This window comes from Gouania willdenowi, chromosome 4, assembly GCF_900634775.1.
Source record: "Gouania willdenowi chromosome 4, fGouWil2.1, whole genome shotgun sequence".
Classification (NCBI taxonomy): Eukaryota; Metazoa; Chordata; class Actinopteri; order Blenniiformes; family Gobiesocidae; genus Gouania; species Gouania willdenowi.
Window position 1 is genome coordinate 6372323 of NC_041047.1, and position 23404 is coordinate 6395726.

At 36.4% G+C, this 23404-nt stretch overlaps 1 long non-coding RNA gene across 2 annotated transcripts in view; it reads left to right on the forward strand.

Annotated features, from left to right (window-relative positions):
* Nucleotides 1-23404, forward strand: part of LOC114461836 (uncharacterized) — a 168590-nt gene that overhangs the window by 130254 nt on the left and 14932 nt on the right. The gene's annotated exons all lie outside the window — the stretch shown is intronic.

Sequence of the window (23404 nt, forward strand, 5' to 3'; positions counted from 1 at the left end):
AAAAACACTGAGTCAGTGGTTAGGTTTGATCAGTTATTAAAAAAGAAAGTTATTTAAAATATTACATTATCAAAACAGTTGATTATATTTCTTTTTTTGTATTTGTATTCTTGTATTCCACAGGAAGTTGAGTCCACACACTAGCGATAAGGTGAATACAGTGAAAGAGTTTCAGTGACGCTAGTTCAGTTTAATTTTTTTCATATCACAGGTCAAGACAATGGCTGTGTTTGAAATGTCTTATAATTATCTTATTAATCATACTAAGTCTGACATCAAAATGAGAAAGATTGAGTGCGCGAGAAATACCTGTATGTATGCTATATCAGGACATTTCCTAAGTATACACAGTGGGCACATTAGTCATACTCGACCGCCCCATGATGCATTGCGAGTGGAACGTAAAATCGTCCTGGGACCGGCTTCAAGCTAAAAGTCAAACATTGCCTTTTCAAAATAAAAGCATCACTTCTTGTTTTCCATTCTTTATTTTTAAACTTGAACTCTTTTATAATAAGGGCTCTTGTTTTGAAGTTAACCAGGGGTTTAGTGAGTAACACAAAGGAGAGTCTCTGAAAATCTGCAAAATGTCAGCATGAAATGTGTTTTTGTGAATTTTATGGATCAGATGAGCACATGTTGATATTCTACTTGGTCACTTTCTCACTTCAAATGTTTTCAGAACTGTTAAAGGTGGAGAATCAACAGAGATATTTAGCCTCAGTGTGCTTCAGGTTTGTGTCGTTGTAGGTTCCAAATGCATCTTGGGAAACTTGGAAGAATACTTGAGTGGGAACGCTCACCATTCTAATCATACTAATAGTATATATAGTAGTACACAGTATATACTCATTGAGTGTGTAGTGTATAGTAGACTAGTGTGACATTTTAAACACAGCCACTGCCTCAATATTTGATCAAACCCAATTGGTGGATGTATCAGATCATTGCACAGCTTGTTATCAGGACATGTCCAGTGATGTGGAGCCAAAGTAACATCTACATGGACAGAGTTTCTGTCTCTTTGGGTTTTCCTCCATGCTGGGTCTGAACGTGCACCTGGCCTCCACGTGATGTAAAAGAAAACTTGATTGAGCAGACAAGGTCACCTTCTTCCATTTCTCCTTGGTCTGGTTCTCATGCTTTCACGCCCATTGTTGGCGAAGCGGGGTCAGCGTAGATACCCTCACCCTCACTGATGATGCAACCTGCAACACAGTAACAAACCTAATGGACTGTAGCACAGTTAGCATGTGTAGCTTATCCTTGATGCTGTTCCTGTTCTTTTCCTTCCTTTTGATGATGAACGCCACCCCACTTTGTTTTTGATTTTGATTTTTGACAATAATGTTTGGGAAGTTTATCATTTTATTTCCACATGCTCAATAAATAATATGTCTAAACACGTGGTGGGACTCGATTAATTTTTTAAAAAAAAAAATCAAATTAATTAGAGACTTTGTAATTAATTAATCTTGATTAATCTAAATTAATCACATAACAATGTTTCTTACGAGAAGCAACATTTTTTCCAATTTAAATGGATTTTGGTTTATGACTGAATCACTGAAAACAATAAATGACATTAAACAACAAAACTGTTTATTTAACTTTAGTAGTTTTTGTTAACTAAAATTAACACCCACAAAGCACAGCAATGACTTTTCATCGGGTTCTCCTGTTTCATGTGTTGTGGTCTGTGCATCAGTAATATGGGTATACCGGGAACTCATGAAATGAGAAATGTTCCGCGCTGTTTGGAGTGCAAAAAAAAAAAAACAATAAACTGCATTATTTGAATTTTGTGAATTTTTTTTTTTTTAAGTAATTAATTGCGTTAAAGTCCTAGCCCTATTCTAAACGTGTCACGGGTTAGTTTTAATTAGTGGAAAAACAACTAAAAATTGTCAAATTACAGACATGATACAAACAAATCTACAGTTTACAAGAGAAAAAAAACCAAATCTGTGCAGCATTATTATGGTACACTGGGAACTCATGCAATGAGAAAGGTTCTGCGCTGTTTGGAGGGGGAAAAAAAAGAGCAATTAACTGTTTTATTTTTCTGTAATTAATTCATTGCAAATTGCAGTTAACGCTTTAAAGTCCCAACTCTAGTCTAAACGTGTCACGGGTTAGTTTTAATTTGTGAACAAACAACCAAAAATTGCCAAATCACATGAATAAAGAAATCATAAAATTTTTGATAGAAAATCTGAAATATAACCTTAAAATATTATTTATTATTCAATATTATATGTAGAACTTTTTTTTCTGTTGTTGCAACCATTGGATTTAGTCAAACCACAGGATTCTCTTCAATTATCCCATTTGTCACAGTAAGAACCGTTATGTACACACACACACACACACTTATGTTTTTTTAATGCTGCATCCTGACAACGGCCCTCAGGGGAGGCCATGATGTGTGACAGCTGCTGCCTGCTCATATTGATTAAATGACAGCCAGGATCATTTACCGATTTACCGAGTGACGGAGCTCAAACGTGCCACGCTGCCCTGGGGGAGCGTTTGAGGCCCGTTGGCCCCCACGGCCCTGCAGTTTATGTTCACAGCCAACGCTGCCATGTGAACATCATCCTCCGTCCCACTGAGATCCCACAGGACACTCACTGTGGATTAGCCTCTTCATGGCTGATCAACACAATACGCTCTCCAGTCGAGTGCAGATTCACTTCAAGTGGCACAAAGATTAAACATTGTCCAAACATTTCACTGATAAATTCAATATTACGCTTTAAAAAAACACACCGTTGCCTTAGTTCAATGGTTTTCAACCTGTTCTTTGTGACCTAATTTTTATCCCAAATTTCTTGCGACCCCAAATAAGTTTTTCAAGAATTAGTTTTTTATCATGTTTGTTATAATGTGTATGTTTTTATTTGTCTTTCTTATTTATTTTATTTATTTATTCAGTTTATTTCCGACATGGTTTCTTCTCTTTACATTTTACATGAACTAGATTTAGATTTCAGAAAATGAAGGTATTTGTTTAAGATTGTCTGTTGTGTTTTAATTTGGAAAGGAATTCAGACTTTTGTTCTCGTAATTCAGACTTTTCCTTTCAGAATTCATACTTTTCTTTTTGGAATTCAGACATTTGTTGTCGTAATTCAGACATTTGTTGTCAGAATTCTGACTTTTTCTTTTGGAATTCAAACTTTGTTGTCAGGATTCAGATTTTTGTTTATAGAATTCATACTTTAATGTCGTAATTTTTAGGAGATTTCCAAGAGTTCAGGCTTTTCAACAAATAATTCTTAATGTACATTTGGAATTTCTACTCTGACTTGAATCTGCAGCTCTAAGTAGCTGGAGGATAAATTGTTGATGTAAATGATTTAATGTATATATATATATATATATATATATATATATATATATATATATATATATATATATATATATTTCAATCAGTAATTATTTTAACACATTGTAGGCAATCCCGTTAAAATTCCAGGCGACCCCACATGACCCCAAGTTTGAAAATCACTGCCTTAGTTTATTATGTATTAATTGATTTGGGTTCCATTCTTTCATTTATTTACACTAATTATTGCATTATTTACTCATATATTAGATCTAAAAGTTAAGGAACATTGCTTTAAGTTTTTTCCTTTAATTTGGAAACAAAATTTTTCATGAAGTGTTATTGACAGACGGTTTATCCATTATCTTTCAGATTTTTTTAATGTATCAGGATCCCCAAAAATAATCGTGTGGTTAAAAGTTATTGTTGATTGATTTTATAGTTGTTGTTTTTTTTAAAAAAAAAAAAGCCTTTCACACTCACACCCTCAGTAATCAATGATTAAAAGGGTTCGTTACCTTCACCTGTGTTAATTAGTTGAGCTGAGAGGATAAAAGGCGGGGCTTGTTCTGCTGCTGTGTTTGGTTGAATCATATAATGTTTTACACCTTCAGTCGGCTTTTTATATGTCTGGGTTTTTTTGTGCAAATTAATCTCAATATCTGTAAAAAAAAAAACAACTTTATTCCTTTTACTTTCCCACTTTGTTTTTCATGGGTCCATATTTATCAGATTTAATAGGTTATGTGTGCATTTTCATTCTTAATAAATTATTTCCATATCCCATTTTGCATCTTTTTTTATTTTAAAATGTTTTGTTCAGTCTGAGAGGAAAGTCTAATCTAACATAATGAATAGTGTAATTTTTTCACATGTTATATTTGTTAATACAGATAAAATAACTAACTTAAAATCCATGGGCTAGTATCATTGTTGATCAAATTGTACAGTATTTATATCCTGTATTTTTGTTTCTCAAATGGGGGTTCACAATGCCACTACTCGTGGGTACTTGAGAGAAAATGAAAAATTCACAAATGAAAGCATTACAAATATGAGCTTTTTTCACTTTTTTTTAACTTAAAAATGATGATCATTATAATGATGATGAAATGATCTTGATCAGAGCTTGAAATGCAAATATAAGGGTAAGTCTTGGTCCTACACCAGGCGGGAGATGACCAGAAATGATAATAACAATATAAATCTATTCAGGAGGCACTAAGTACTGTTTAATTCCAGTTATTTACAAAATATGATTTTTTAATAATGAGTGTTATCACTCATTAATTGCATCATTATGCTCTAAAGTTGTTTTTTCACAGAATTTTGAGCAAAATGTTGTAAGGCAAATTTATTTGTATAGCGCAATTCATGCAACTCAATGTGCTTTACGTGATCAAAAAGTGCAACGGAAAACATTCAACAGCTTAAAATCAATAAGAACATTAAAATCGGCAGCAAAAAAAAAAACATTTAAAATCAACGACAAACACAATAAATCAACAACATGACCAAAAATCTCTCAATCATACACAGTAGAGAAAAAAAGTGACTTTAACTTTGATTTAAAAATGTTCACATGTGATGCTGACTTCAGCTCTGCTGGCAGTTTGTTCCACTTCTTTGCAGCATAACAACTGAAAGCAGCATCACTATGTTTACTGTGAGCTCTGGGCTCCACTATCTGACCTGTGTCCATAGATCTGAAATCTGTAGTCGGACAAAGGTGGAACTTGGATTCAGATAGAAGAGAAAGGGGGTACTTAAGCCAAAAAAAAGTTTGAAAACTACTGATCTATATTATAAAAGGAGAAAAAATCTTCACAAAAAATTGCAACTGATTTAAAAAAAAAAAAGAAAAATTCATCCAAAATGGCAAGAAATTGATGTACGAAAGAGAATCGCCCAAAAAAAAACATGATGGTGTATAATAAAGTGAAAGTAAACACAGTACAAAAATAAAGAGAGAAAAGAACTGAGCAAGAAAGAAAAATGTTTGAGGAAATAATCAAGTTTAAAGAAATAGACCAAAAAAAAAAAGCACAGAAATACTGTGAAGTCAGACCAGGACCTTGAGGGGTGTTATGGGGCCGTGCGTTATCACAAAACGAGCCATGGCAGAAACAAAGACAACGTCAGGCATGAGAGAGAAACATGAAACTACAAAAGAAAGAACAATTTGAGACAAAGGGCCATTTTGACGTCCCAGACCAGACGTTTGGCAGCACATGGTACAGCCGTCACAGCGTTGGCTCGTCCTGGACTGGGAACGTGTGAGGCCTTGGGAAGCAGCCAGGTGAGACTGGAGCAGATTAAAGCAGAGATGGATCAATTCCTCCACTCAGTGATTAGTGACAGTGAGCCCGGGGACACAACACGGACATTATTGATTAAGAGTCATCTTCCATCATATCGCTCTGAGTGGCTCGTCCAATCAGAGCTCTTTATATTTACGTGTTGTCATTCAGTCTGAGCAACTCTTCTGGTTCACTTTTTTTTTCTGTCTTTTTCTCAGTCCGTTGGATTTTTACCAACTATTCCCAGAGATACTCACTGGTTTGGAGACAAGACGTCTCTTTGGTTTTAAAAGGGATTTAATAGCATTTCACAGGCCACGGTTACATAAAGTGTGAATTAATTATTGTAGTTTTAAAGCAGCAGCTCAACAATAACATACGGTTTCACTTTGGTCCGCTGAGCAGGAGGAGATAGGAACTATCGCTGGTCGATAAAACTCCAGAAAACAATAACCAGGAATAAATATTTTCTCCCTGGTAAAGACAGTAGCTGTAACAACAGGTACAATGATAAACTTGGTGATGTTACAGCCTGTGCATACAGGACGGGGCAGAATTTACTCTGGTATGTCTCCAAAATGTTTCTGAATTTTAGAATCACCCATCTTGTTGCAAACCTTCATGTCCCCGATGTCCATTTCTGTGTCATTGTGTTCATGTGAATGTCCACATGTTTATGCTTGGATTATGTCGTCACCAGCGCGTCATGGCGACAGGACGACCATGTGCAGAACGACCGGAATTATTTTAAAGTGGAATCAAATGTTTACAAGATCGAGGAATCATTCCATTCGGACTTATAATCATAATAAACCAGACACTTAATTCAGCTCTCATGTAAACGTGGCCAATGACTTGAATCGTTCACCAACATAGTAGGGCTCTCACTCATCAGATCAGCTTCCCTAAAACTCCTATAGTCTCGTTACAGATGTTGTATAATGATGTGTGATGCAGCTCATAGAATGCCTCCTGATTTGTGATCTTTTAAATACCTAAATTATTACACACGTATATAGAAAAGCTTTTGTTACAACACAATCTCACATTTTTCCATTAATTTTCATTAGTATCCAGTTATAAGTTGTGGCATTATTTATGGTGACTTTGTTTTTTGTGTGTGAATTATTAGCACGTTCGGTATCTATTTAATTTCATTTCCTGTGACGTCAGCATTGCTTCTATCATGAAAACTAGTTTTAATTTATATATTTTGTTAATAAAGCCATACCATAATAATCACCTGCAGGTTATTCCTTTTCCAGCCTAAATTATTGTCCCATTTCCATGAAAATGGAATTCAACATTTACAGTTTTTGGAGGGTCTTATTTTGGCCCCTCACTGCACACTGTGATAGAAAGTGAACACAGCAGTCTGGGAACGCTGCTCATTAGCTGCTGTGTTGGTGAAGCTCTGACCCAGTTGTCACTGGTTGCCTTGTCAACATATCCACCGGATCAACTTTGCACTTCACCTCGACGCATTTGTGCTGTTTTTATAAATAAAAAGGTACTACTAAAGTTTTATATGAAATTTATTTTTGATTAATGATTAATTTTTTTTAATTTTTTTTCAGAAACATTTTATTGTACAATGGAAACATATTATGCATTTGTAACTACTTATTTCAAAGCATATAAATATATATATATATATATATATATATATGTATATACTGTATATATATATATATATATATATATATATATATATATATATATATATATATATATATATATGTATATACTGTGTGTGTATATATATATATATATATATATATATATATATATATATATATAGATTTGTTTGCATTCAAAAGCACTACTTTAACCTTCTCAGCAACAACAATAATCAATTTAATGTTAAATGCAGCCATAATACACTTTGTACTAATGCTGCTCATTTCTAAGCACTTTTTTTTTTTTTTAATTAAATAACAAGTAACGTTACTTCATGGAGCTTTTCTTATGCATTTTATTGATCATGTTGTATTGTAAATGGTGCTGTACATAAATGTTTTTGAACTATAGATAGGGATTAGCTGAAATGCAAAATCTGGCATATTTACATATTATCAGAGGTGTAAAGAGTATTCATATATCCTACTGAAGTAGAAGTTCTGTTACTTGATTAAAATTGTACACGTAAGTTAGACATAAAATACTCAAGTACAAATAAAAATAAAAAGTAGCTCATACTCAAAAGTAAAAATTACTAATTACTTTCACGCCACACGTTTATTTTTGGTAATAAATCTTCCCACGGTTTTCTTGCACACAGTAAACATCTCATGTATAAACTTAAAAAGGAGATTTGGAACAAGATATCGTCCTCAAAGACGTCTGTATAAAAAAAAAGGTTTGTCAAAATGTACAATCATTTTTAAATATAATCATTAAATAACATTAATGAATTAAATGGTATAGATACATGTATGAACTCAAAAAGTGAGAGAATAACATCCATTCAATGCTGTTTTGGGTCGTTGCATTACGTTTAATCTGATTGGTTGGTGTGATGCATTTCATTTTTTTGTAGTTTCACAATGTCCGTTGATCATTTTAAAACAATAATAATATTAATTTACTCAGTAACGGTTGGGTGTAAAGATCTAATGAATTACTTTACCTCTTTTATGACGTACTTTAGTGAAATGACTGATTTAGTAATATACTCAAAAGTACCCACATTAAAGCAATTCAATGACAGTAACGTGAATTACTTTAACCTCTGTGTATTTTTATGTTCATTAATATGTATTACACCATCTAAAAGAACAAAAATTGTAATTGTGTCTGAATAAATACACGATCAGCTTGTAATAATAACAATTAATTGAACAAATGAGTGAGTCCGTGTGCAGTGTTGCATGTTATCCTGAAGCTGAAGCAGAAAATATCAGTTGTGTTGTTTCAATGTTGTTCAAACATGTAAATAATCACAAACGGATTGAGAGTCGCTCTGGTTGACAAAAGGGGAGCAGCAGCGCCCTAATAATCAGGCTGGAATACCAGACTGTGAATAATCTGCCTGTAAACTGTCTACTCATGGAAAACACACGCAGAGATGCAGCAGCAGCAACTCTCACTACCCCCCCTCCCACCACCACCACCACCACCAACCCCTCCCTCCATCATTCATCCCTCCTCTTTCTCTCACTCTGTGTTTGCATGTGTTTCTCTCCTCTTTTCTTTACTTTCTCACTCCTGCTCTCCTCCCTCCTCCTCCTCCTCCTCCTCCTCTGCTTCCTCGTCTCGTCTCAGTAAGTAGGATAAGGCTTGGAAGAGCTTGGTCGTCGTGGTAACTGCCATAAGTATTCAGTTTGAAGTTTGAGGGGGTCACTCTGCAGGTCAGACTAACCCCCCCCCCACCACACACACACACACGGAGCAGAAGAGTGTTGGAAGGGAAGCCCATATGGGCCGGGGCCCATTATAAATGAGGAGGGGAGCCCATGTTTTTTAGGGGCCACTGTAAACCTCAGCTTCTCAAACAGTCAAGGTTAGTGTGCTATGACTAAAAAGAAGCTAATTAACAGTGACATGGAACACTTTGTCAGTTTAGTGATCATTACTGATTATTTCAGTTTCTTTTAGGTGATGATGGGACAGATCTAGGGCTGGACAATAAAGACCAAAACTCATATCTCCATATTTTTACTGAAAATGTCGATATACGATATAAATCTAGATGTTTTTAACAAATTGGTCATTTATTGATAAACAGCTGCACAATACCATATGCTCCATTTTTGGCTTTTCTCTTTTAAGGGACAGCATGTGTGAGTGAGTTCTGTAGTGTAGCTTGTTTAGTGGAAGGTCTGGGTTAAGGCGGGCATACACTGTGCCATTTTTGCCCCATTTTGAGCCAATTTTTGACTCGTGAGTCTATTTTGTGGGATCGTGCGTCTCTGCTCGATCGTGTGTCCTGCATCGTGTAGTATACATGGAGTCACGAGAAGTGATGAATACCTCACGATGAATAGCTCCCGATCAGCAATCGTAGGTCGTAAGAACTGCTGTAAAATTGACAGACTGTACTGTCCACGTCTGTTCAGCCAGTTCCTGGTCCATCACATCACAGTCTTTTCTTTTTTAAAGCTCCATTTGTTGAGATTTGCGAGTGTCTCTCCACTTCCGGGTTCTTCTTCTTCTTCGTCTGTTTTAATGACGACACTTCAGAGTTCTTCTTCTTCTTCTTCTTCTTCTTCTTCTTCTTCTTCTTCTTCTTCTTCTTCTTCTTCTTCTTCTTCTTCTTCTAATTTGGTTGCATTTCCTGGTACAAGACACCATCGTGTCGTGTATGGACGTACAGTGTCAGATTGTGTCAGAGTGTCGGTCCTTACAGTGTGAGAACATGAATCGTATCCCAGCCTTTATGACGCACTCAGAAATCCATCTGAAGAAAAAAAGAATGAAATCAATCTGTGCTTTTAATGCTGTTTTTAAAGGTAGCAAAAACAACTACTCATAAAACGAGTATTTTAATACAGAATAAACTATATAATTAAAATGTATCAATAAAGGCGATATTGTAATCTTCTGTATCGCCAAAATAGAAAACTTGATAGAGCCATCCTGCTTTAGTCAAGATTCATGTCTCATTCACAATGAAACTTTTACAATTTCAAATGTACTTTGTCTAAAAAAAAATTACATAATCTACTAAGAATAAAGTACATGCTTATATTGTTCAACAGTATTTGAACTGAACAGAAGTTCCTAAATGTTTAGGTTTCTTTCTTCAAATTATTACCGTACTTCCACCAAGGAGGTGATATTTTCATTGGTGTTGATTTATTTGTCATTGAGCCAGATTATTTCATTTTGTTTATCACCAAAGAGGATTACATCGACATCTTTAACATTTCCTGATTATTTAAAGCAGCCAAAAGCGGCACAAATGATCATTTTGGCTGAAAAAGCTGTTAAATGATCTAATAATCAGGCTGAATGTTTTACTCTAATTGAAAACAATGGGATGTTTACAGGCAGTGGGGCCGTGTGACATCATCAATCACGTGATTTCAAGATGGCGGAACACAGGTTTTAAAATGGTAAAGTAGTCCCATTTTTAAAAGTTAATAAAACAAATATGGTGCATAATGATATGTTTTGTTAGGCATACGTATTCTAATAAGGACATTTCAAAGATTTTAGGCCACATTTATAAAAACAGTGGAGAATCTCTTTAAAACAGATAAATAGCACAGAAGACAAGTACATTAATAACAGTACAATTTTAATAATTTATGAAAGATAAAACTGTAAAAGCCACCAAATAGTAACATTTAAATGAGCTAAAACAAGTTTCAAGTAAAAGCCTTTAGTCTCGTGCACGTTGAACATTATTCTTTGAAAAGGTTAATTTGGCTTTGCTGGTATTTGTAGAAATCCAAAGTAAATGTCAGAGAAGCTGGTCCAGCTCCAACGCTGCTCAGACAACCCCAAACACGTCACTTTGTTTTTGTTGCTTCCACTAAAGGCCAAACTTCTCCGATAGCGACCGTGAACTGTCAGGTTAAACACTGCAGAAGTCCTGACCGCTCCACGGAAGGTGCCACAGGTTGAGAATCAAAATCACATTGTTCTTTTCTCCTGTTGTTGGGTGTTTAGTGTGGACTTGTATCATCTGATCTGCTTATGCAGTAATTACTCTTTTCACTTAGTTTCAAACTTCCTGTCGCTCTCTCTCTCTCTCTCTCTCTCTCTCTCTCTCTCTCTCTCTCTCGCTCTTTCTTTGCTTCCTCTCATTCTGTCTCTATTCTGGGTGGTTTCTGATGTAAATGTTTTCAGTCAGTTGGCGGCTGAGACTCAGCAGGTGGTCCACCAAATCCACTGTAACCCCCGGCAACCTCTGTCCAGCCAATCCAAACTCAGGCCTGCTCGCCACGGCGTTTAGTTGGCCCTGACAGCACTGTGTGTGCGTGCATGCATGCGTGTGCACAGTGAGTGAGTGTGGCTGAGATGACGGACGGTGTGTTTGTCAGCTTTGAAGTGGGAAATTCTGCTTGTTTTATTATTTAAAGCTGGGATAAGATAAACTGGACTTTAAGCTAATGAATGAAATGTATTGTTCATGTTGGGTGTCCGTATTACGTCATACACACTAAAATACACAAAACAACACAAATAAACAGAAACAAGAAACGTAAACAAAATGACAAAGAAAATGCACAGAATGACAACAAAAAATACACAAAACTAAAGCAACAATGTACAAACTGTTTCTAAAACACAGAAAGACTTTGTTCTTTCTTGTGTTAATGCTCAGGTTGGTCTAAAGTCTTAATACTGACAAACATTTTTGTGGCCCCCGCTGTGATAAAAGTTGCCCGTCTCTGCTCTAAACCCAAAACTTCAATAAAATAGGTACAAATTTTACCTTTTTTGAAAAAGGTACAAATTTTGAATCTGGAATCACAATAAAAATGACATCAATAGGTGCAATAATGTGAATTTTAAGGTTTCCGGCTTCGATTTAGATTTCCTCAATTCCATTTCGTTTCTTAACAATTCCCGATTTAAATTATTTTAATAGGCAATTGTACAATTTATGTATTGTATCAATGTATATTGTATGTATTTACATGTATATAAACATTTATACAATGTATAAAGCGAAGCCACAACTTAAACAGCTGCCATACACTGTTCATGGTTACGCGTTAACACAAACACTTACGGTGGATTCTTCTTCATTGGTGTTCAGCGGCTTCTTCTTCCGGTCAGCGAACTGGGTATCAAGAATTTGAACGGATCCCGGGAGAATCACAAAGTTAGTCCCGGGACCAATCGATGCTCAACCCTAATGATCGATCATATTTTAAAACGGTAATAATAACAATCTTTTAGTGCAAAGAAAAAACAGTTTTTTGTTTTTTGTGCTCCCTATACCTAAACATGAACAAAACCCTGAATGAAATGTAATAAGATGTCATTTCTGGAACGCACCAGTTTGAAAGTCTTGTCACGTGGCACAAAAACAAAAGATATCAAAATCATGTTGGCACGCACAAAAATAGAAACATTCCTTTTCGTGACAGTCTCAAGTTTCCCCTTTGAAACATTTCTCATCTTCAAAAATCAAAGTTGAATTAAAAGATTAACATTGTCGGAGCCACTGTTTTGTGTCGGATGACCATGTTTTGACTTTCAAAGTACTCGATGTTTTCTTGAATCTATCTTGTAACGGCAAAATACAATATAGTGGATGAATAAGTTGTTGATTTTGTTGTCAATAAGGTTTAAAAATATATACAGTATATATATATATTATTAATATATATATATATATATTAATAACAGACTTATGCAATCTGGTCAATCACTTTTATTATGCATTTCAACAATCTGTCCTTGAAAAATCTCACATAATACTTCTTAAAATCTCTCAATCATTGAAACAATGAGAAACTTTGCCTACCAGAAATATAATAAATAACAAAAAACTCAAGGCTTACAGAACAGTAAATAATCATCAAATCAACAATTCAATAAATAAACTTTTCAATTAAATCCACTGTTATTTGGTCTCTTTTAATCATTCTCTCTTGGACTTTGCTTCTCTTTCTCTTTTCATCGCATGTGACAAATTCATCACGTGTGAGTAACATTATCGTAAATAACCAAAGAGCAACTTTTTAGCTTTCAGAAACTGGTGAAATTTGTCAGATAGACCAAATACTAGCAGAGCTACAGTCTTTGAAATGATCCCAGGTCTGGACGTATGTTCATCCTATTTTTGTGTGGTGTCAGATTTCTACCATCACTATGTGGTCAAAAACCTTTCACATTTCAGGTTACTACTTTGACTCCATGTGCTCGACTCCCCTACTGTTTTTTTATTGTGGGGGTAATTTGCCAACATAAAGCTGATTTTTGTGAAGACCTTAGAAGCATTAGTGTGAGTGTGTGATGGTGAGAGATTGGGGAGGCGGTGAATTGTATTGGTGTGAATGTCTGAGCTATCATCAGCTGTGATTGGCTCTGAGTGGCTCTGAGTGCCGGGTGCTTCCCAAACGCTTAGCGCGCTCCTCAGGAGAGCATTAGCATCAGTGGGCTGTTCCTGGGCCTTTTCCTTCACCTTTAGTGGTCCTCTTTTGTGTGTGTGTGTGTGTGTGTGTGTGTGTGTGTGTGTGTGTGTGTGTGTGTGTGTGTGTGTGTGTGTGTGTGTGTGTGTGTGTGTGTGTGTGTGTGTGTGTGTGTGTGTGCAAGGATTTGTGTGTGCACTGCCACATTAACCCCTGTTTGCCCTGTGCGATACAAAGCCATACGATGGTTGAAGAGTATCAGAAAGCAGCTGCTCCACCACCAAAGTGCCCTTGAACAAGGCACCGCATCTTACTGCACGTCGTTAATCTGTGAACTGTAAACGTACATGCAGCGATAATTACTTTAGTCATTTTGTTCTTAGAGTGACACCTTTAAAATCAGGCTTTCACGGACAAACTCCAGCAGCGTAATGAGTTAAAAACACAAACAAGACTTTTGCTTTTCTGAAAGAACCAAATGAACCCCAGACACCGCCCGGTTTAGAAATGTCTTCATCTCCTCTGCCTCTAAGGATTGTTAACTAGCTTTCCCGCCTGCATACATACCAAAGACAGCTTGAGAAGGGAAAGAAGGGCAGTTGGTTAATATTTAACCAGGGTGTGTAAAGACACAATCAGCTGCTGAGTGTAGGAACAAACACACACACGTGAAGAAACGTTTCATGGAAGAAAACCAAAGAGGAGTAAAAGGAGAACGAGGTAAGTGTGGAGGGAAAAAGTTACTAAGGAGGAAAACGTTGCACTTTCTCCCAAAATGACTTGAAATTTCACTAAATGAAATTCTTGACTCTCTACTGGCCGCAATGAAAGAATATGTTAAATTTACACTTTAAAAAAAAGTCACTTGTGCTTTTGTTCTTGATAAGACAGATGGGGGAGTATGTTCTTTGAACTTATTTCAACAAAAAGAAATCTAAAACTGCTGCTTCATCCAATCACTGCTTCACTAGTTTTTAAACTCCTCCTGTATTTCCAAAGTGACATTTCTGGTGTTTTCACAGATTGAAAGATTTCCAAAACAATGACGGATGTTGATATTGTGGCTTTCATTGAAACACCAGAATTTATTTATATTATATTTGTTGTGGCGGTTTGGATCAGTGGGCGCGGTCTGCAGTTGTTCCCACTCACTGTTCTTGAAGCCAAAATACAGCGCTTAGGGGCGCTGCCGTCTTGCAAATTTGATGTCATTTGGAGCCAGAGTCTGCACAGTAGGGTCCGGTGAGAGGAGGCCTGGAAACAAGCCCCGCCCATTTAGCGTACTGCCCTGATGACTTACGCAAGCCCAGCTACGCCAAGAACACAAATATCTTTCCCTTCTGGAAATTCTACCAACGTCTTGTTCAGATCATAGACGTTAGTAAAAAAATACCATATATTTCAACTCAAATATCGAGTTAAATGGCGTCACGGCTTTCCTTCACGACGTAACTGCTATTCACAAAGGGAGCGACGCAAGATCCGCGGTTGTCAATCATCGTCATACATGACGTCAAATCGCATTTTTCAACCTCAAATAACTTATTCAAAACAAACTTCACAGAAAAATGAGCACTTAAACACAATGTAGGGAGATAATAACTAATGATCACAGCAGAGTTTAGGTTTGGAAAAAAATTATGTGACGAGTGTTTTAACTTTACAGTTTGACCCACATCCCATCTGTTGTCAGTGAGGAGGCGGGGTTTATGACCTATACTGCAGCCAGTCAGCAGGGAGAGCTCTAAAAATGAAAGCTTCACTCCAGTGGGAAGCTTCCATTCTTTTTACAGTCTGAGTTAGATGAATGATGTATGTTGCTGATAGCGATAGTCATAAAATAGCGTAGCCTCCTCAGGCAGAGTCTTAGGTGAATGCTATCAGTGGCCACGTTTACATGGGAGCTTTAATTAATCTTTAAAGCGGAATAAAAGTTAATTCCTCCTTAATTCTTCCTTAACCTAACCTTGTAAACACTTAATTCGTAATGCTAATTTAATTCCAAATTAAATAATTCCTCTTTCTTGTAAACAGTTAACACTTAATTCGGCTTTAAGTTAATTCCAGTTGTGCGACTTGCGGCGATAACACGCTGGGTGACAACATAATCGAACATGGCGGCCCAGAATATAGCCGACACTGTTTAATAAGAGCCTTAAAGGACATGTATATAATGAAAAAAGTGGATGGACGGAGGCATAAACATGCAGACATTATCACACACGGAGATCAGTAAACGGAACAGGCTTCATCGAACGGGTAAATGCGTCCCTATACTGCTGCACAGGCTGTAATATCACCAAGTTTATCATTGTAACGGTTGTTAGAGCGACTATCTTTACCAGGGAGCAAAGATGTATTCCTGGTTATTGTTTTCCGGAGTTTTACTGGGCTTTATTTACTGGTGATTAGGTCCTATATCTCTTCCGCTCCGTGGACCAAAGTGTGTTATTGTTGAGCGGCTGCTTCAAAACTACAATTAAAATAAAACTGAAAACCCTCCGATTACGAGCCGACTTCCTCAACTTATTTATATTTATTGATCTTTGAGACCTACTGTCTTTATTTGTTAAAAGAAAAATACATTAGTGGACGTTAGAGAAATAACAGTGGACTGATGAATTTCATCAGCCAAAGATGCGCTGTGCACTAAAGAACTATCAATTATCTAAACCTACTGCAGCATAACCTAAGAAAATGTATTCCGATCAAATGAGCTCAGCCCAAACTTTTCTATGCAAAAATGGCAAAAGTCTAATCTTAGGGTGCATTCACACCAATGGACCCAGGATAAAATGCTCTAGGATTCATTTGCCCACATAGTCCGCCTCGTTTGGGCGGTGTGAACACGCAAACGAAGTCTAAAGCAGATCAAACAGGCAAATCCTAGAGCGATTGTCTTTGTCGGTCTCGGAGCATTTTCAATTGAAGCCTAGAACAATTAGGAGCGCCATGAACGCAATTGCTCTCGGAGCGGATCAAACACAGGAAGTATCAGTGATTGACGTAGAGCGCACGGGATTGTGGGAAATCAGGAGAACTGGCGACTGTAAAAAAACAGGGCTTTAAAACCACCACGTGCTCGGCAATGTGTTGCTGCTCCATTGTTGAATGTTGTGAAAGAACAAATGAAGTTTCTGAGCACTATTAAGCACTCACTATGACCCATTGTTGAGAACCTCTTCTTCAGGTTTTTGTTTCTCTGCTTTGAGAAGTCTTCACTGCAATAACTGTGCCCTCAAGACTGGGTCGCGACCCACAGGTCGGTCACAGAAGATTTTATTTGGGTCGCCAAATAAATTTGAAATATTACTTACAGTCTTTTAAGATTTGTTTGCAGTACACATTTGAGCCACATGAGGCACCATACTACCACACTCAGGGTTTCAGCCCGAACAGTTGACATATGAAGGTAGATGTGTAGCAGAATGTGAGAGCTTGTACAATGTGTATAAAAAATCCACACGTGTGAAATAAATTTGATGTCACAAATGATGGGAAATATGTATAGACTGATATTTACACATAAAGTTACAGCTGCAAACTTGTAATCCAACATTTATTCACGTTTTTTTAATTATTTGAGTAAATGATCGTTTACAACAACAACTCTCCGGTTACAACTTCTCCAATCTACCGCTACAGATGCACAAACTACGTTTCTCATGTGAATCTGCGCTGCTTGAGCTTTGCAACACATTTTGCGAAACGTCTGTAGCAAAACTGATTCGTGCTCGTAGAAAGGGCCCCTCCCCTCCCCGCTCCATGTGTAGGATTGACCAATCAGAAGCAGGGATTTGGAGACAGAACGCTGTGTCTTTTTAGCGCAGCAGCTGGTGATATGACCGAAACAGTCATTTTTCTTCACTGTAAAGGCAGAATGCTGAAATTTACCTCCACAGATTGTTAGAAAAAGGTTGTTAGAGTCATTTATGAACAAAAAGAGTGATGGAGAGTGATTCTCCTTCTTTACTATATTTAGGTAAATGCTATGTGGAGATGAGGATCGAGAGCTGACAGCTAATGCAGTGCTCAAGTGCTTAATATATTTTACAAAATCTACAATCTGTATAATGTGAGGAAGCAATAAAACAATGAACATCAGCTCTGGATTCTATATAATAAGCAAGGCTAATTTATAATATATATATTTATATTTATAATATAACTACTTTACAAAGGTCAAATGTGAGTTTTCAAAGAAAATACATTTTATTTTAAGGTTTCAGGTTTTGGGTTTAGTCTCACAATGCTGGAAAATATTAGTTTTATCTCAATGTGACATTCTGGTGTGAAGTATTCCCAGAAATTATTAATCTGAGTTGTTTACCTGCTTCTCTCAACATCGGCATTTGTGTTTTTTAACACAAAAAAAAAATGTCAAGCACTTTATTTTCGGCCAAGTTAGCATTACTCGTGTGTGTGTGTGTGTGTGTGTGTGTGTGTGTGTGTGTGTGTGTGTGTGTGTGTGTGTGTGTGTGTGTGTGTGTGTGTGTGTGTGTGTGTGTGTGTGTGTGTGTGTGTGTGTGTGTGTGTGTGTTCTATAGAAACTGCTGTGTGCAGTAGAATGAGGATTTGGTCCCATCAGCACGGTGATGTCAGCACCCACAGGCAAACAAAGGCAGAATCCAAACCATTTTTCCTACTACCCACAATCCTCAGGGAGAGCGTGAGGGGCCCAAACACACTCCAGTCTATAGGGTCAGCACAGGCTTCACCTACAGCTCAGCAGTTACACTTTACCAACATGTGATTTAGTGATTGTTCAATCAGAAATATCACCTATGGTGACTCTAACTGATGAATGTTGGTTCACTTTGGTCTTCGTCCTATCGTCATTATAGCCGTTTTTTTATTCCTAATGTCCCCTTGTGATGAGCTTTCTATCATGATAAATATAATGTATTATTATGAGCTATTTAATCTGAAATATGTATAACCTTTTTTTATAATGATAAATATAATGCATTGATAGAACATTTTTGATGAGCTATTTAATCTACAATGATATATATTTAAAAAAATATGTATTGGTGGATTTTATACATTAAAAAGAACTATTTAATGAGCTATACATAATCTATAATGATATATACAATCTTTTTCATACTGAGACCAGTAATTACAATATATTAATATGAACTATTGGCTGAGCTATACTTAATCTATATATATATATATATGTAACATTTTATAATGATAAATATAACACAGTAATATGATCTATTTGATGAGCTTCTTGGTCTACAATGATGTGTATAATTTTTTTGTAATGATAAATATATTATATTATAGAATTATGATATAGATACCTGTCTTTAAAACAGCTCCAATACAATATCTTTATTGTCTAATGCTTGCCTGTCTATGTATGTTTTTTGGTGCCATTAGGTCACATGACTGTCACATGATCTCTTGATAAAGTACGCCCCAAAATCTGAGCAGAAAATAGTCATTATCCATTCACTCACGCATAGGTTCAACAGTTTGCATGTGTGTGTGTGTGCGTGTGCGTGTGTGTGTGTTAACTGTGCAGTCAAATGAGGAACACACCTCTGTTTGCTTAGGCTTTGTGCTCCAACCTAAACCAGCTGCTTTGCAAGCCGGTCACGACATTACTCCTGTAAAGGTGTCCAAGTTGTGGTTCGTGTCCCTGTGCTGTGCTGTGTGCATTTATTATCATGTGGCAACAATCAGCTGTGATATTAAAAAATGATCGTCTCATATAATCACATTACTCAGAGCAGACGTGCACGTCGTCTTAATTAAATCCGTTTTCCTAATTAACTTTGCATGAGTGGGTTTTTATATTGTTACACCATTAAATGATGAACTTTGAAATGAAATTCATGAACGTAAAACCATTTAAAAAAATAGATTGTGATATTTAGGGAGATTAAAACAATAGTTTTATTAAAGACCTAGGCTGTTGTTTGACTGGATTGTATGTTGAAAATAAACCTTAAAAACATGCATATTGGGTTAATTAAAGACTTAAAGTGTCTATTTGTACGATTACCGTACGGACAACTTCTGGTGCTATTGGTACGGTCACCGAAGTACAAGTACGTAGCGTCTTAGGGTTAGGGTTAGGGTTAGTCTTAGTCACATGACCTAAACTGGCCAAATAGGGGCGCTGCATACGGATAGAATGTTGATATATTGATACAGCAACTGTACGGGTATCCTCTGCATTAATTAAATAATAATAACTAATAATTAAAGATTCCAGAATAAAGTAGGTTTAGAAGATAAGTGATCCACTGAAATGGTAGAATATCTGACTAAATAATGATTAAATTTGATAGAGAATACTTTATTTATTTTTAAAGTTTTTATTTTCAAAATGAGTTGCCTTTTTTTTCACTGTATGAGTTTATTGGTGAATTATGAATATTTACCCTCCTTTGATCCTTGGGGTCAATTTGACCTCAGTCATGTTTATCATTCAAAAAATAATAATTGACTTTTTTAAAAAATTGACATTTCATGACTTTTCCTAATTTGATGGGTACATTTGATTAGGAATAATAAAAAAAAAAAATCTAATATTTTTCAATGTGCTTCAACCACATTTCACACATTTTTGTTCATCTGGAGTCAATTTGACCCCGAGCTGTTTTAGCTGTGGAAAACGTGTCTGTTTGTGACCTTACAAGATACACTAACTCTAAACATGAACGTTGGAAACAAGCATGCGCAGAACGGCCGGAATTAAACGTATACAGCAAGGGTCACCAACACGGTGCTCGCGGGCACCAGGTAGCCCCCATAAACCATGTGAGGGGCCCTGAGGAGCTCTAGTCACCAATGAGCTCCATCTAAAATTGGATTTACTTTCCAGGATTCAAACTCACAAAGATAAATAAAAATGACACATAGTGCTTAGAAGACTTAGATACTGCTGCACCTGGTAAAGGTTTAGTATTAAATTACTATAACACTGTGACCAATGTGTTTAAGTGCTGCAGAGTTGGTGTATGGTCAATGTTATATATAATGTGATTTAAATAAAATCTACTTTTAAGAACGCAAGGTAGATTTTTGTAAAATACGACATAATTGTTACATTTTACAAATGTTATACATTCAGTTAAAAGTTGTTTGTTAGCAGCTCATAAAATAGGAAGATGATAATTTTCTATGAAATGTAATGAAAATGAAACAAATGCATAAATTACAGAAATGAAGTGTTGCATGTAAAAACTTAAACATTTCCTCCCTTTTTAAGTTACCACTAGACTTCCTTATTATATTCACCTCTAATTAAAGTGAAACCTTGAACATTTAGTATTTAAGAAGTGTTTTTCTAACTGGTGACCCTTTGGACTACAGGCCATACGAAGTAGCTCACAGTTTCAGAAAGGTTGGTGACCCCTGGTATACAGGATCAATTCAAATCAGAATAAACCAGCCACTTAATTGGAAATGGCCGTTTTCATTCGGAATGAGGTGTTTACAAGGTCCGTTTGAAAAGGATTTCACTTTTATTCTGAATTAAAGGGGACTTAAAGCTCTCATGTTGTACTTATACGGCCAGTGTAACATGAGGCTGCATCAGTTCACAGTCTTTCTATTTGTAGATTCTAAACATTTTAAATAGAAATGAAAAGGCAGAGAAAACACAGGCTTTGTGTCGTTAACTCTGCTATTTCCCCGTCGCGTTGTTGCTCAACAATTAGCAATAGTTGCTGTTTGTGTGCGTTTAAATGCCCCTCTGTCCAAAACACTAACAGCCGTGTGTGTGTGCGTGTGTGTGAATGTGTATATATGTGTGTGTGTCTTTTTTAGGGCAGTTCATTAGGAGAAAGTGGGCACGCTGAGCTCAAACAGGTCCTCATTGTGCTAAAGGAGGAAGAGCCAGTTGTACTGAACACTATTCAGCCATGATGGGGGGGGGGGGTTATGTTTACAGTGCGGCACTGTTAATTTTGTTGACTAAAAGTTTTCCTCATACTCTCTTTAAATTATAATAACTAGATGTAAAAATACATGTGAACAAAAACTATATTTTAACTAATAAAAGCTTAACTATAGTACTGACATGGGACAAAATACAATTACAGCTAAGTTCCTCTTATGAAAGTATCCAATCAAAACTACCTTTGTTTTACGTGGAAGGCGGGACATTTATTTATTTATTTGAACTTTGTCTGCACATGCTGTCAAAGGTCAACACGACAAGAAGTGCAATCTTTTTAAAGACAGCAATGCATGTTTTGTTATTATAATTAAATAAAAGAATTTATTTTATTGCATAATTGTGACCATCACTAGCCCTCCCTAAGGAAGGGCAAGAAATCCTTTTTTAAAGGGAGGATGTAAAAAGAGAGAGGGTGGGGAACAAGGAGTCAGGGTAGGAAAATGGACAGTGTTACATCTAGGTGGTGGGAAGCGAACAGGGAAGAGGGAGTCAGGGTAGGAAATGGAAAGGGTAGGTAAGAGTTGACTGCTTTATAGTGAGAGACAGGTTAATAAATGGTAATTTAAGCTGTAAAAAAGCTGCAGTTGACTGTGTCTGAAGCAGATTTGGTTAATACAAATCTTAAAACTAGACTATAACTGAAATAGTCCTGATGACTAAAATTTGACTAAAACTAAAACTGCAGCGCAGCAAGATTGTGAATCAAAATGATGTGGCGAGTTTAAATATTTACTTAAATAATACATGAACCTTTAATTAGAGGAAAATTTAATTGTGACCACAAAATACTCATTTGTGGGCACAAAACGCTACTTTGTGGCCAAAAGTGAAGTCTAATGTCCGTAAAATGGTAATTAATTATAATACCTGAAGTATGGTATATATGTAAACACACAATTTCTTCATTGATGCAGGATTGAAACCCCGTTGCAGTGACTTGGTGTTTCTTTATTTTTTTAATGAGACAAATTGTGCACATGTTCATTGATTTATTGTTTCATCACATTATACAGATTGTAAATTGTGAAATACATTAACAACACATACGGTTGACAATGTGCGAAAACACGTGACTTCCTGTTTTCTGCAGCTGCAGTGAGCTCACATTGCACCGAAAAGCTCAACATTACGTATATGACGCGTCCGCACACACACACACACACACACACACACACACACACACACACACACACACACACACACACACACACACACGCACACACACACACACACACACACACACACACACACATTAACACTTTTCATCATAAATAAAAGCTACACAGCATCGAGGAGGGCAGCTCATCACCCTGGTGCAGCAACTAGCAGTAACGTTATTAATATTATTCATTAGTATTTCGTCCTATTCTAGCTACGTCGTGGCTCAGACATGTCACGTCTGGGGCTCCTTATATTTAACTTATATGATTATCTCATCATTTAAAAAAACTTTATACATAATTAATTTTTTTTTTTTTTTTAACTCTTTCTATTGTTTCATTTCATTAGGTAGGCCAGGTATGATGTCAACGTCAACTTTCTGGATCTAAACTTTATTGCATTGCTTCAAAGCAACAAAAAAAAAGTACCTATCCTTTTGAGTCCTTGTTGCTAGGCAACACAGCTCATATGAGGAAACAGTGGGAAAACCTGCTTTTACACGGATTCATTATGAACTCTGACCTCTGCAGCTTTTCACCCACTTCCACCCACAATAATAAGTCTGCACTCCATCACTTTTTTTCTAATGCACGTGTCAAACTCATGGCCCGGGGGCCAAATCCAGCCTTCTGGAGCATCCAATTTGGCCTGCAGG